This window comes from Silene latifolia, chromosome 11, assembly GCF_048544455.1.
Source record: "Silene latifolia isolate original U9 population chromosome 11, ASM4854445v1, whole genome shotgun sequence".
Classification (NCBI taxonomy): domain Eukaryota; kingdom Viridiplantae; phylum Streptophyta; class Magnoliopsida; order Caryophyllales; family Caryophyllaceae; genus Silene; species Silene latifolia.
Window position 1 is genome coordinate 132,318,594 of NC_133536.1, and position 13,354 is coordinate 132,331,947.

Below are 13,354 nucleotides of genomic sequence, written 5' to 3' on the forward strand. Positions count from 1 at the left end.
CCAGTGACTCCCTGCTAATACTCAACCACGTAAATGACGAGTTTATAGCTAGAGATTCAAAGATGATTGCCTACTTAAAGATAGCAAAGAATTTAAAAGCAAAAATTCAAAACTTGCAAGCTCAAGCAGATTCCCAGAGATCAGAATATGGAAGCAGATGCCTTAGCAACTCTGGGGCAATGTTCAAGCCGACAGAACTATCCAGCATTCCCATCGCACACATGCTGGAACCTTCTATCCAGAAGACAGATGAAATAGACAGAGGAGAACTGGAGGATCAGCAGGACGAAGTGGGAGTTCAGACAGCTGCGGAGGCCGGGGAAGACTCCCAGCCGCATGACCAATTGGTTATACAGGCAGATGAGTGGGATTGGCGCACACCCTACCTAGACTGGCTACGTCATAGCAAGCTGCCAAATGACAAGAAGGAAGTAAGAGCTTTCAGAGTAAAGGCCTCCAGATTTATACTAATTGATGATACACACTTCAGGAAGTCACTGGGAGGTCCCTACATACGATGCCTGGACAAGGAGGAAGCACAGACCGCGTTACATGCTCTCCACAGTGGAGAATGTGGAAACCATGCAGGGGGCAGGAGTCTGTCAAATAAAGGTCTCAGACAAGGATACTTCTGGCCCACAATGAGGGCAGATGCAGCAGAATACGCACGAAAGTGTGACGCCTGCCAGCGCTCAGCACCAATGATCCATTAGCCAGCAGAGCCCTTACACCCTATCATTTCTCCCTGGCCGTTCATGACATAGGGTATGGACATAGTAGGACCCCTACCAAGAGCCACAAGGAACATGATATGGATGCTGGCGATGACAGATTACTTCTCCAAGTGGATAGAGGCAGAAGCATTCATAGAAGTGAAGGACAAACAAGTCATCTCTTTCATAAAACGCAATATCATCTGCAGGTTTGGTATCCCGTCAGAGATCATATGTGACAATGGCTCACAATTCATCTCCAACGATGCTGAGGGATACTACGCCAGATGGAACATCACCTTGAAAAAATCAGCACCCAGGACTCCAAAGTCTAATGGGAAAGCCGAGTCTAGCAACAAAATTATCATGGATAATCTGAGAAGGAGGTTACAGGAGTTAGGAGGAAAGTGGGCAGATGAATTGCCACTGGTGTTATGGTCAGATAGAACGACGCCAAAGATAGCAACAGGCTAAACACCCTTCAGCCTGGTGTTTGGTGCGGAAGCAGTCATTCCGTTAGAGGTTCTGGTTCCCACTCATAGGTATGGATGTATAACAGGGGAACTAAACAAAGCAGAGATGGTCTGGAGCCTGGACACAGTAGACGAGCAGCGAGCATGTGCAAAAATACGTCTAGCTGCCTACAAGCAGTCAGTGGCCAGGAGTTACAACAAGAATGTGAAAGTCAGGCTCCTGTAGGTAGGAGACCTGGTTCTCCGTGAAGTGTTCCAGAACACTAAAAATCGAAAGCCAGGCAAATTCGCCTACAAATGGGAAGGACCATACCAGGTAGAAGGAGTTGTTGGCCATGGTGTATACAGACTGATTGTTGGAATAAGTGTCCTCCGACAATAATGCGATCACAACTGTCGATCATAATGATCACATGTTTAAATCTCGTTTTAAGAACACATGTGGGATGTAATATTTTACAGTCAACTGGTCCACACATATCGGTAATGATTGGCTGACTAGAGTTTGACATTACTGTCGTGCGACGGTGGTGATCAGTTGATCCCCTTAGGTCATACCTATAGGGAAATACTCTTAATTGATTATTTAATTAATCGTATGCCGATACGAGTTAATTAAATTGCTTAAAATTGACGGATGATTTTTGAGTAAAAGTTAACGTGTCTTATTATAATTCGATTGAATTAGATACGGTCTAAGTAATCGAATTGTTTTATTAATTAGGTAAAATTGTTGTTTACGAAACAATTGAAACAGAATGAATAATTTATTATAAATACAAGTTGTTGTAATTTATAATTTGATAAACCATTTTGGTACAAGTAATCAAGAATTACTAGTTAATTTTGTATGTGACATATTTTATTAATATGTTGATTTTTAATATGTTAAAAATACATTGCATTCTAACAAGTCATGTAACATGTAACATGTGACAAAATTGACAAATGACAAAATAAAATGGCCTACCCGTTTTATTTAAGTGTGCCGAAAATGGAGGGAGTATAAGGTTTATATTGTGTTTTTATTTTAATTGGAAACATAATGATAAAAGCCTACTATTTAGCCTTGCATGCCTAGTCTCATCTTGAGAAGAACAAGACCATGCATTGGCTCCCTAATATAGACCCCCCCCCCCCCCAACCGGTTTTCCATGTAGTGGAATAATATGGATTTCTCAATTATTCATTCACAACTACACCTAATATTTTCTAGTGTAAGAAAATCAATTGTCTATCTTGTGAAGAATTTTTAGAGAAATAAAAACCTCACTAATCTCTCCTATCTTGGCCAAAAATATACAAGAGTACAAAATATTATTTTGTGTCAAATTTTAGTAAGACTTATATTATTACTAGATCATAATAATATTAGTTATTAAGAGTTTTCCTTGGGTATATGCTTTTGGGAGAGGTTCTAATTTGAACCTTGTTCATCCATTGTTGGAAAGCTCAAGAACTAACAAGAAGGAGATCTTGTTGGTGTCCTTTGATCCGAAATCCCAATGTAAGATTGATGATTTCTTCTCTTATCTTGTTTTAGTTTGCATGCATAAGATCTTGTATTTATTTTATGACCAAATAAACTATCACATATATGAATATGTAAATTAATAAGATTAATGAATCCAACAAGCGGTATCAGGAGCCTTAGGTTGTTTGCATGCAAATCGGTTTATAGTTTTTCCGAGTTATAAGAATAACATACAAAACTAATTAATTTGGATTTATGAAGATAAACCTAAAAATAACTTTGCATGTTAAAAATTTTCTGGTCCTAAGTGATTTTAAGGACATTTTGGTTTATTTATGGATTTTATTGTTCATTTTATATAATATTGGCAATAAAATGTGATTTTTATGATAAAAATGTCATTTTTGGACGAAAAATAGCTATACTTCGAATGTTTCAGTGGTTTTTGGATATGTTTTCACATATATTATCTACTGATAGCCTGTAAATTTTCATGATAAAATGAGTTGTTTTTCTCGAAATATGGATTTTTCAAGTTAAAATCGTATTTAAATGGGTAAATAGGTTAATATGAGTTATATTTCGAATCTGGTCATGGAAATTTAGTATGTTGTCACATGAAATTTTACAAGATGTGTGTAAAATATTTGGCAATAATGAAGTCTTTATGCATGATTTATGAGTTTTTGATGAAAAATCACATAAATAGTGACTATAATTAGTAATAATGCTAAAACATACTTTATGACTATAGAAAAAACGTCACATGTTGCATTTTATCATATATTTCAGATCTAAAAGTGAAAATTTGATGAATATAATTGTTCTCATATTTTTATGGTCATATTTGTTAAAACCGATAAACCGCAACATTGTTTTTCTCGATAATCTTTCGAAATTTTTAACCTAAGTTTTGAACATTATGAGTGTCATGGTATTTTTCTAGAATGTTCAAGAGTTTAAATTTCAAATTTCGAATTTATTTGAAGTTTTTATAATTTATTTGAAGTTTATAGCATAATTTTGTATTTTTGGGTCCATTTATGAACAATATTACGGAATCAAGTTTAATTATTGTCAAAATGTTAGTGGAGACTAATTTTGAGTCCTAAAAGGGTTAGGGTAATTAACTTGTACATAAATATGAATTTATGTAATTATTGTGATTTTAATAAGTTAAATCACGCAAATCCGTAAAAACCGATTAATATACGATATTGGCTCTTAAAAGGCGATTTAGCATAAAATCTAGCATGTTCATACATATTATAATGCTGCATTTTATTTATGATTGTCATATTTCAATTTTATGTAATTTTTGAATTATGTAATTTTACTTAGTATGGCCTTAGTTTTAATTGATATTACCCGAAATAATGTATGGGAATCTCGATTCGGTTGTAATTATTGTGATCTCGTATCATCGTTTTGTAATTTAATAGATTTATTTTTATTTTAATTACAAATGTATAATAGGAAGTTATGTAATTCATTTTGTAATTTAATTATTCTGGAGTTCATTGAAGACGGTGTCATTCGAGAAGGCGATCCATCAAAGAAAGTGTTGCCTTGAAATGAGTGTCAAGACCGAAGTTCAAGGGACCAAAGGAGTTGGTTTCCGAATTTGTAATAGTTTATTATATTTACTATTTAAGGAAGGCCATACTAGGATTTTATTTTTATGCTTTGCATTTTATTTATATGTTGCATGCACCGCTAAATCGCCATAACTAAACATGCATTTTAAATCGAGTTTATCGACCGTGTCAATTATAATTATCGTAGTTTACCACTTTAGTTCACTTAAAACGTGATAGATAATAAATTGACATGACCTCTCGCTAAATAAACAATTGAGACTTAGCCTTACCAAAAATTAGAAACCATGAAAACCTATTTCGTGAGGGAGTGCGCTCGGCCTTACCGGGGTACAAACCTTGCTACGTAGGGGAAGTGGGTGATAAATGTCTACCCACCAAATTTATAAAGATAAGGGTTGTATTCGGCTTTACCGATGCCCAAGTTGATGTAAATTTGGATCATGGACACATTTATTCGAAATTTGGGTTGAACTCAACGAAAGTATTCTCGACGGTTGCCGGATGTGTTTCGGGCTAAAGATAAATATTAATGTAATTTTATCGACCAAGAGTTCTAAAAGTAGAATCGATTAAAGAGTTAATCCACCGAGTTATATTGATGAGGGTTGTATTCGGCTTTACCGATGCCCCAAGTTAATATGAATTTGGATCTTGGAATCATTTATCATAGTTGGGTAGAGGTCACTATGTAAATGCTTTACTTGTTATTTCCAAGCATTAATAAAACGATAAATGTTAAGTTTTTCACTATTCCGTTATCGTATTGTTCTATTTCTTTACCACAGTTCATATACGATATCATTTCGATTTTGATTCAAATCTCCATTAAAACATCGTAACTAAAGACAAATATGAATTTGCTTCTAAAACCTCATATGAACCATCGCTAAAGATCTTTTTGTGAAAAGTGTAGATAGAAGTTATTCATTATAAAAAAAGGCTTTTGATTATTGGCTAACATGTCTAATTACAATGGATAGTTATTCATATACTTAATTGAATTAAGTACTTTGAAACGTTAAATTGTTTTGGTAATTAGATTTGTAAGAAATCGTAATTGACCAAAATAACGCAACCACTTCAATGAAAGTTTTAAGACTAAACGAATAAATTGAAGAGTAGTCTCCATGAAATTAAATTTTTGCTTCTCTAAGCAAAGATTCATTAAAATGAGTGGGAGCATTCTCTTAATCGTTAAGAAAGGACGAGGTTCAGGAAGTAAAGATTAAAAAGGAATTGACAAGATAAAGGCAAAAGTAATGTTATTGGGAATAACATTATTAAACCTATCAATTTCGACCGATAAAAGTTCCCATTTTGGATGTGTTGGACACTAGAAAGGAAACTACCCCAAGTTGTTAAAGAATAAGCAAGTTAGTTGTGGGCCATCTAATAAGACTTAGTTCTTTATTTATTTGATTGACATAAGTTTTGCTAGTACCATTTCGTCAATATTAGAAACCGATGGTGGTTTTCATCATTGTATGCGATACATAGGATGATTAGAATATGACAACTAGCATCAAATAATGTCGAGAGATAGAGTCATTGTGTACCAATCTAGTTTTGGGTTTAAATTTGTACCTTAATTAGGAATATTAAGTACATGGACCCTAAATAAGAATATAATTTTGTTAAGATACAAAAGAGGTTTCACTTTTTGTGACCCAATACACCGCGATTTGATTTATGGCTAGCCCAAAATCAAGGTGATTATATTCTTAACCAACCTAGAATGATATATCATGTAGATGATGCAAGACTCATATTGGTAACCCAGATTTAATCAAAATTCTGGAATGATAAACGCAAAGAGTTACCGAGTACTCTTGGAACCATTAGATTGTTAATCTTATGGTATATGCGTATCTTGTATTTAAAGCAAGATTTCTCGTAGCTTTTGTTAGAAAAGGTGATTGAGGATGCAAATCATTAATCCAGAAATGTTGATCATTTTCTTTTACCGACGATTAAGTTGATAGTGTTCACTTGATAAGGTGCAAAGAGAAGTCTATGAAGAAGTACAAAGAGTTCAAAGACGCGCGATTTGATCGTAATGGGAATATCTAAGTGATAACTTTGATATAAGCCAAAGAAAGTGTGATATAGTATCACAAATTAATCTCTCTTAACACGCATTATGGGATAAGGTTTTACAAACTCTATTCGATATGATTTGGACATTGATCAAGTTACTTTGAGTTACTTGATCTTATTTTGGGGATATTATCATTTTGTCTAAGGTGTTTTTCCACTAAATCTAAACTATTCACATGAGATATGAAATGGTAGTGTACCATGCTCGTAAGTTTTTCACAAGAAACAAGCGCTCTTTTTCTTTACAATAATCACGAGTACAACGGGTTTGTGGCTCGTGAAACTGTCTTACTAGAAAACAAGTTTATTTCTAGAAGACAAAGTGGGAGAAAATATTCAAGAGCCACAAAAGAATTGTATGTCGCAAGAAACTGCTCTTTCTTGGCTACATAAGACATTTTGTGTAAGACGTTGTTTCTTCAAAACCTAGGAGGTTAAACTCATCACTTGTTGAAGATGATGAATTAGTGTTACTTTAAGAAAGTAAAAAGTTTACAACTTACAAAGCAACTAATTGACTCATGTTACTTCTAGAAAGTAATGAACATATGACTTACATGAGAATGTTTAAGTCACAACTCAATACAAGGCTTAGAGCCATGAAAATCCGAAATAAAAGGCTTGATTAGTGACAAAGGGTTTTGCACTAATAAAGAGAGATTTCAAAGCTTGATTGGTAGCAAAGGGTTTTGCACTAGTTGAGAAGCTTAAGTCTAAGGATTGTATTTCATTATGATGAGATATATAGCAAGTGAATCCAAAAACCCACTTCTTCAAAGAAGAAATGTATTCGATAACATGTTATGAGTTTTTTGCAATCCTAAGAGAATGTGCAACTTAATAGATGGTCTTGAGTAGGACATCAATGAGTTAGAATCAATGATTTGATCATGGTATAAAAATTTTCCCGATAAGTCGAGAAGTTGTGTTTATACATGAAATTTAGTGGGAGTTACGGAAATTTTAGTAGTCTTATATGTGGATGACATATTGATTATTGCGAATGATTTAAGACTTTGGAGAAATATAGTACTTCTTTAATATCCGGATTTATGGAGATAAAACTACATGATATTAATGTCAAATAAGAGGTCTTATGTTGATAAGATTCATGACTAGTTCAATCGAGTTGAACATATTTGATTGATTCCATTTGCTTCCGCTGCCGAATCAATTAAATAGGAAATGATGTATAACACTTCACATACTTTGAGTATTATGAATTGTTTCAAATCGAATTAAGTAATAGTTACCAAGTAAGGCATAAAGATTACCCTTAAGTGCTTGCAGAAGCATTAAGAATGTAAAGCAAAGTGTTTTTAATGTAATTTTGTGTAAGGGTGTTACACAAATGACAATTGACAATTGAGATTGCGCATGGTTTCCGACAAAACCATAATCAAAATACATTAGGATGGTTAAGATACCATTGTGGCTTTGTTATTTAAGAAATATATTTTCTAGAATCGTTCTAGGCAATAAAGAACAATGGGAGATGCTTACAACGGAAATGGAGTACACTTGCAATCATGAGATATGCAATAGGATGGATCCCGCACACTGTGAAAATAGTGGGAGCTATTCTAAGGCTAGAGAGCTTATGTCTAGATTGGATCTAGACACCTACTCAGAAAGTTTTGTAATACCAATGTATACATTACAAAGGAAAACGAGAATGTAGTAAGGTTGAGTTAGGTACAAGAAGTTGATAAAACCTACTAACCAAAGCCTTCTCATGGGCTTAACATGATGAGTCATGTCATATGTCATTTCAATTGCATTGAGATGAACAACTACATATAAGATGAAAATGGATTATAAAAATATGAAGTAGTAATCAGGTATTGACTATTCATATGTGATAATCACATTTGTCGTTCGAGTTTTTTAAATATAAAAACTCCTTTTATACTTTGTTACATCCAAATGGGTTGTAGAGACAATATTGAACCCCGTTAAAGTGAACCCGGATTAACATGGTATTCGCCCATAGTCACTTGTATGAGGTGACGTCTCGAAGTGACTAGAGTGTGATGCGATTGATAGCAAGTTCAAGTGCCATAGAGTCATGTGAGATGACTAGTCGATCACATAGGAAGACTGTTAGGAACACTTTGTCGGGCCTTATGACCGCTTATAGAGTTCTGGCAAATTTATATAGCCTGGTCGTGGCGAGAGCTACTATAGTATTCTAATGAGTCGATTCTTTTGACTAAAGTCTGTTCGCCTAAGGTGGCACAATTTTAGATTAACTTTGATTTATGTTACTACGACCTTCGTAAATGCGGTCAAATGGGCATATTTTGGGTTATGATGGCTTTGGCTAGTCGAAGGGAATAGTGCGATAGGAATTGTCCACCCCCTTGTCAGGGTTAAAACAATATCTCAGGGCCACTCGAGGAGTAATGGACTGAAAATGTGTGGCCACGCTCGAAAGGTATCTATGGTAGATAACTCCGGTCAATCAGTTATTCTCCAGATCGAGGAAACCAGTCTTGATATGATCACTTGCAAGTACGACCTGAAAGACACATTGCATTTAGTGGGAGATAGTAATAGGACAAGAGAATTGGTGACGCACACTTGTCGAGGACAAGTGGGAGATTGTTGGAATAAGTGTCCTCCGACAATAATGCGATCACAACTGTCGATCATAATGATCACATGTTTAAATCTCTTTTTAAGAACACATGTGGGATGTAATATTTTACAGTCAAGTGGTCCACACATATCGGTAATGATTGGCTGACTAGAGTTTGACATTACTGTCGTGCGACGGTGGTGATCAGTTGATCCCCTTAGGTCATATCTATAGGGAAATACTCTTAATTGATTATTTAATTAATCGTATGCCGATAGGAGTTAATTAAATTGCTTAAAATTGACGGATGATTTGTGAGTAAAAGTTAACGTGTCTTATTATAATTCGATTAAATTAGATACGGTCTAAGTAATCGAATTGTTTTATTACTTAGATAAAATTGTTGTTTACGAAACAATTGAAACAGAATGAATAATTTATTATAAATACAAGTTGTTGTAATTTATAATTTGATAAACCATTTTGGTACAAGTAATCAAGAATTACTAGTTAATTTTGTATGTGACATATTTTATTAATATGTTGATTTTTAATATGTTAAAAATACATTGCATTGTAACATGTCATGTAACATGTAACATGTGACAAAATTGACAAATGACAAAATAAAATGGACTATCCATTTTATTTAAGTGTGCCGAAAATGGAGGGAGTATAAGGTTTATATTGTGTTTTTATTTTAATTGAAAACATAATGATAAAAGCCTACTATTTAGCCTTGTATGCCTAGTCTCATCTTGAGAAGAACAAGACCATGCATTGGCTCCCTAATATAGACCCCCAACTGGTTTTCCATGTAGTGGAATAATATAGATTTCTCAATTATTCATTCACAACAACACCTAATATTTTCTAGTGTAAGAAAATCAATTCTCTATCTTGTTGATGTGACCATAATTAGAGCATATTTAGTCCCCGAATTAGCCTTGTTCCTATGTTTTTTAGTGCATATTTGGGTCATTTATTGTCTTTAGTTCTTTGTTTTGCATATTCTTTGATGTTTTGTGTCCTTGGTAGGAAAGGAGTGCAAACCTTGCATTTTCATGGCAAAATGAGACTAAATTGATTGATTTCAATGACCAAGCATCAAGGAGAGACAAGATTAGACGGCCTTTGTACATATTATAGTAGATGGGCAATGATGAGAAAAGATCCTTGCATCCCCGAGGAAATCCCCAAGGATTTTATGAAGAAAAGGGAAGAAAAGAAGAAGAAAGCACGCTGCATGACAATCCGTGCATCTTCCCAAGAAGACGCCCGTCCACCAAGCCACAATACGTGCGTCTGCCTTACAAGACGCCCGGGCATCAGCAACCAGAAGATGTCCGTCTTCTCCCAAAGACGCCCGGGCAGAGACACAGGAATTCGGCCGTCCCGAGCCTAAGACGTACGGATTCCAAGGCAGCACAACTTCGTTTTTCAAGCTTCAAAGAAAGATGCCCATCCTTTTAAAAATACTGGCGTTTCCTTAAGTAGGGACTTAATCGTCATTTAAGCCCTTAGTTAACCCTAATTCCTACACCTAATCCCCACTATAAATACCCCATTAGTCTAATTAGAAGAGGATGTTCTTCTTATCAATTCTTAGAGTAGTTAATACCAATCAAATCTCTCTTTAGTTTTGTAATCAAAAATTAATCAGTTTTAATACAAGTTTTATTTCCTTAATCTCTCTTTTGTTCATCCTTTATTTTGGGTAATTGAAGATTATTTGGGTTATTATTGGGAGATTGACAACCTCTCAATCAAGCATCAAGTACTTCTTTTATTCTTTGCTTTATTATGGGAATCATTAGTAGGTATAATTCTCTTAATCCCTTTTTAATTATTGTTAATTACTTTCATTTATTCATCATGTTTCACTTTGTTGGTATGATTGATAACCTTGCTAGCATGTTCAACATGATAATGAGTGAGTAGTCACCTAGCTAGGGTTAATGGGTAATTAGGGGAAACCAACTTGGGAATGATTCATGCTTAAATTAATATGCTTTCATGGTTTATTTGCTTGCTTTTTTTGATCTCAACTCATGCACATATTATGTTTGATGAAATGCGAGCCTATGAATCCTTGCATTTTTTACCCATCACCTACCTTTTCAATGAGACTTGTAAGACATAAACCAACTCGAGTCTCATTAGACCACGCATGTTGTTGAGTAGGGAAGACTAAGTCGACTTGTAGGTGTTGTACAATCTAATCGATTCGGCTCCTGGACCCAAACTTTCCTAGGATTGTAAGATATAACCCAACTCAATCCATCACAACAATAATTGCTTGCTTATAATTTGAGAACATGTTTGTATGATCAATTCCCATGAATCCCCTATGACCCCATGACACCCTAGTGCCTTTTATCAATTGTTTACAACCCTTTTTAATTCATCTTGCTAGTTTACTTTCATTGCTATTTAGTTTAGTGACCTTCTACATCAACCCAAATTGTGACACCCCTAAGACACCGCTAGTTGCAATAGAAATCTCATCTCAATTCCCGTCCCTTGGGATCCGACCTTTACTTGCCTCTTTACTAATTGTAGAGTTGTTTGTGAAGCTATAAATTGTGTTTTGGTCTAGGTGCTCCTAACGACAAGTTACCGAAAAGATTTAGTCCGACCAAAAATGGCGCCGTTGCCGGGGACGGTGTTAACTTGATTTAGATTTTCTTACATTGTTATTAGTTGTGTCCTTCTTTGCCTTGAGGAAGTAAAACTCCCCAAGGTTTGTTCTAAATGTTTTCGAGTTGTTTGATATTTTGCATGTCTAGAAGGTCACAAGCTAAGGTGATTTGTTACCTTTTGATCGTGAAATTGAAAGAACTTTGACAACCAATAGAAGACTTGCTAGGAGAAATTTGAGAGGTATTAGTGAGGTTGTAGATAGTCGACCAACTATTGAGTTCATTAACCCTTTTGCAAGAGAAGGTGAGGAGAACCCAACACAAAATACAACACAAAATCAACCCACAATGCCTAAGTTTTCATCACATTCCGTACCCACCGAGGAGAACCTACCCAACGGTACTCCCACACCACAACATCTAACCGGAAATTTTATTGCCAAATCCGCATTTATCCAATTAGTCGAAAGAAGCCAATTTGGGGGGATGTCTAGTGAAGACCCTCACTCTCATATGGAGACCTTTTGTGACTATTGTGATGCAATTTCTCAAACCGGTGTAACTCAAGACCAAATTCGATGGGTCTTATTTCCTTTTTCTCTAATTGGCACCGCGAAACAATGGTTGAAGGGCCTTGATAAGGCCACTCTCGGAATTGATTCTTGGAAGAAGTTGGCTCTAGCTTTCTACAAAAAATTCTACCCACCGGAAAAGACTAACATGCTAAGAGCTCAAATTACGGGTTTTAAGCAAAGGGATGAAGAATCTTTGTATGAAGCTTGGCAGCGGTTGAAAGGAATTTGTCGCTCATGTCCTCATCATGGACTTAGCGAGTGGATTTTGGTACAACAATTTTCGAACGGTCTATATGAAGATTCAAGGAACATTCTCAACATGGGATCAAATGGAATGTTCACCGAAGTTGATGACGATCAAACTTGGAACAAAATTGAGGAAATGGCGGTCCATAACTCACAATATAGTAGACTTCGCAAGGCTACTAGAGGAGGAAAGCATAAAGTGGACTCCGTTACTCAATTGGGTGCTCAACTTAGTGCTCACATTGATACCATCAATTTGAAGTTTCAAAAAGCTATGGTTAGACTTGAAGAAGTCTCAAAATCACCAAAGCATCATGTTAATGCCATGACGGCATCTTCATCAATCCCAAATGGGATATGTGAGAATTGTGGAACTTTGGGACATGACCAAAGTGAATGTAGGGGAACAAATGAACAAGTGAATGCTTTCCAAGCATACAAGAGTGGTACCCCTTATTCCAACTATTACAATGAAAACACCAAATTCCATCCAAATCTCTCATACAAAAGCCAAAATGTTCAAAACCCTCAAACAACATACACCCCACCTCCCATGAGAAACCAAAATCAAAGACCCTTTTACAACCAAAACCAAGGTTACCAAAATCAATCTCCATACAATCAACAAAATGATCAAGGTTTTGATGTTCAAAAAGCGGTCCTTCAAATGCAAAAGAATCAACAAGAATTTTTCACTGAAATGCAAAAAGATAGTCAAGCAAAGGAAACCACCATCAACAACATCCTAGCTCACACCAAAATGTTGGAAACCCAATTAACTCAACTAGCATCTTCAAGCTCACAAAGACAAAAGGGGCAATTACCACCTCAAAGTAATCCCCCAAGACATGAAACGGTTAGTGCCATTCACTTGAGAAGTGGTACAAGGTATGAAGCACCGAAGAAGCAAGTTGAGAATGAGGTTGTGGAAGCTAGTGATAAGGAAGAAATT

The 13,354-nt window shown here is 35.4% G+C and overlaps 1 non-coding gene across 1 annotated transcript; it reads right to left on the reverse strand.

The window, feature by feature from the left end:
* Positions 1-12,301: 12,301 nt before the first annotated feature.
* LOC141615510 (small nucleolar RNA R71) lies at positions 12,302-12,408 on the reverse strand. Its single transcript, XR_012529928.1, has one exon. It is a non-coding gene; the product is annotated as a small nucleolar RNA R71 (small nucleolar RNA).
* Positions 12,409-13,354: the final 946 nt, after the last annotated feature.